The 3,212-nt window shown below is 54.5% G+C and overlaps 1 protein-coding gene across 1 annotated transcript in view; it reads left to right on the top strand.

Annotated features, from left to right (window-relative positions):
* GPRC5B (G protein-coupled receptor class C group 5 member B) overlaps window positions 1-3,212 on the top strand; it is a 29,088-nt gene that overhangs the window by 3,761 nt on the left and 22,115 nt on the right. The window lies entirely within an intron of this gene.

Raw genomic sequence — 3,212 nt, 5'->3', positions numbered from 1 at the left:
GTCCCCTGTTCGCTAAGGGGGCGGCTCCTTGGAGCGCGGACAAAGGCCCCTGGAGTGTGGCGCGGGCAGCAGCGTCTGTGTCTGGGGCCCACGCGCCACATTGGCTGCCCAGCTGCGCCAGGATGGAGGCGCGGGGCGGGGTGGGGGGGGCACCTGAGCAGCGCCCGGGACGAACTGGGGGTCCTCGCAAAGACCAGAGAAGTTGGGGGCGGGGGAACTTGGCACAAAAGCCTCGGAACTTCAGCCTCGGAACTCTGATTCAGAAGTTTCCTCGGTGGGCTCGGGGCTTTGGGAAGATTCAGACTTTGAGTTAAGCTGTACAGGAAAGCACGGAAACTGAATGCAAATCGGCGTCTGTAGGCTGGAAGCCCTCCACCCCGCCGGTTTTGTTTCTAGACTCCCGAGTGGATGTTTGCTATCCGTTCCCTGCTCTAAGTCTGAGAAGGAGTCAGCTGAGCTGAGAAGGGGAGAAGATGGAAGGGTTCGCCATTTGGGGCACAAGTCAGCAAGACCAGCGGTCTTGTTAGGAAGAGAAGCTCGAGATCTTTATTGCTTAATTTGTTGTTTAAATAAGTGCGCCAGCTACAGAACCGGGCCGGGGCACTGCGGTGTATGACACAGACAAGGCCCTGCTCTCCAGGGGTCTGGGGAGGTGGTGAGCAAACACTGAACAAGTAGATAGATATACAGTAAATAGATACAACTTCCCATTAGGATAAGGGCTGCCAGGAAAGTAAAATAGGATGCCGTAAAAGAAAGTGACAAGGATTTGTGTACACGGGGAAGACTGTTTGGGGAGAGTGACGTTTTAGTGGAGCCCCTCAAGATGGGAGGTCCCCGCCACAGGGAGATCTTGGGGGGGCAGACCGAACCAGGCAGAACGAAGTTAGAGGAATTGAACAAAGGCCATTGTGGCTGGAACTCCAAGGCAGATGTGTGTGTGTGTGTGTGTGTGTGTGTGTGTGTGTGTGTGTGTGTGTGTGTGTGTGTGTGTGTGTGTCGGGGTAGGGGGGATGAGTGGCTGGGATCAGCCAGACCTCGATCTTTTGGGCCACAGAAAGGAGTCTGGGTTTTATTCTCCTTGGGCCAGTGAACCCTTAGAGGAAATCTGAGCAGGAAGCCACAGAATCTGATTTTTAAAAGCGCCTCTAACCTCAACAAGGACATGGAAAGCAGCTTCCCTGACATTCTGTCTCTGGGGATGGCAAGGCTCCGAGAATCTCCGAGGGTCCCTCCCTGTCCAGCCTGCCAGCCTGTGGGGACCGCTTTGAGCCTGGCCAGCCCTGGGAGCCCACGCAGGGAGTAGCTCGGGTTTTAAAACCCACCCCCCACTTTAAAGCAGTTCTTGTCCCTCCTAAGCAGCCCCCACCCAGAACCCACGGCCCCATAAACGCTTCCACGCAGAGCTTCCTGGGGGTTCTGAGTTAGTCACATTTTCTTGAAATTACAGCCCGAATGGGCAGCCAAGGATGCAATTTGCATTTCAATGATTGCTTTTATTTACAGGCTGGGAGCTGCTTTGCATATTCGTGTGCAGAGAGCTTGTGTTCTGGCAATCCTGTTTACTAACCTCTGAGGGTTATTAAATTCAAGGGCCCCCCAACTGACTGGTGGTCCGGGCACCCTTGAGAAATGAAGATGATGAGGTGGTGTTAACTTGGAAAATATAACTGAGGGTGAGGTTGCCGTTTTAGAAAAGAGCTTTATGTCAGGAAACCTTGTAACAGTTTAATCCTGTTGGAGCAGGAAATGCACCAGCGGCTATAACTGGAGTGGGCCGGGACACAGTGTAACACTAGGCCCCTGCCAGACACGGGGGAGGCCAAACCAGGGGTGCAGTGGAAAGGTCTTGAGGTCAGGAGTTGGGAGAAATGGGTCTAGTCCCATCATGGCCTGTAAATTCCAGTAAGCCTCCGGCCAAGCCGCCTCTCACCTCAACTTTCAGTCCCCAGCGGGACAATGAGAATCACGATTGTCTTTTTAATAATTATTATGCCCTGTGTCCCAGGCACCTTGCCGGGCGCTTTTCATGTATTTTTCACAGCAGCATTGTGAAGGCGGCACTGTCATTATCTCCATTTTACAGACAAAGAGACTGAGGGTCAGAGAGGTCAAGGAATGGCCAGTGTCACGGAGTGTGCTGTCTGGCTTCCCTCCCACTGAGGTCTCCTGATCTGGACAGAGAGATGGCAGTGTGAATTCTGGGTACTGCACTAGTAAACATGCCCAGGACGAGGAGAGCCCCTCCCTACCTACTCATCTTTCCTTTCCATGCATCTTTAGAGAAGATGGGTTGAAGATGCCTCTCATCATCTGGGCACTGGGGGGGGGACACTGCAGTGGAGGGCGAGTGGCCTCCGATGAGCCCCATGACAGTAGGCGCAGTGAGGCCGGTCACAATGGTGTGTTGGAGAGCGGGTCTCTACCCCTTACATCTCCTTTCACACGGTGGGTAGGGCGATGGGACACTGGCTCCCATCTGGTTTCAGGGTGTCCTGGATCTGACTCATCAGAGACACCCAGTTTCAGGGCACGCAGGCTGGCCTGGTGTCCTCCAGCCTGGGTTCCTTTTGGGAAAATCGTCCTCACAGTGAGGTTCTCACTTAGAGCACCTGCTGGGAGATGGGGATTGTTTCGGGGTTCCGAGGCCAGGCCACCCCCAAAGGCATCTCCCCTTCACGCCACCTCAGGGACCTCTTTGCTCGGTGTGTGAAGAGGGAGGCTGGGAACCAGTGGTGGACAAACACCTGGGCGAGCCCCACTTCCAACTCCATCTCCATGGCAACCGCCCCTCCTGGAAAAGCAGTCAGAAAAGTTCCCGGGCTCAGACGCGGGAGCGCATTACCCCATCTCTTATTAGTTACCGGACACTTTATATAAGTGCTCGCCCTACGTTTACTACTGTCCTAAACCCTAATTATTAATTATTTTAATCCTTGCAACGGCCCCACCCGGTGGGTTCTGTTATCCTCATTTTGCAGATAAGGAAACTGAGGCAAGAAAGGTTAAATCAGCTGCCCGGGGTCACAGGATGCTAGCGAGTGGCAGGAACAGGATTTGGAAGTGGAAGTTCTCATTCGGAGGGACACGGTGCTCGCTGAGGGCCCAGGCTAGGGGAGCCAGCCCTGCACATGGCCTGCAGGCAGGCAGTGCTGTCCTTCATGCAAGGAATCTGGCCTGCATTCTCTCCAGCCTCGGCAGGCCCCAGCTCG

This window comes from Pteropus vampyrus, unplaced genomic scaffold (assembly GCF_000151845.1).
Source record: "Pteropus vampyrus isolate Shadow unplaced genomic scaffold, Pvam_2.0 Scaffold314, whole genome shotgun sequence".
NCBI lineage: Eukaryota > Metazoa > Chordata > Mammalia > Chiroptera > Pteropodidae > Pteropus > Pteropus vampyrus.
The sequence above is the reverse complement of the archived record's forward strand: the minus strand, read 5'-3'. Positions and strand labels throughout refer to the sequence as shown.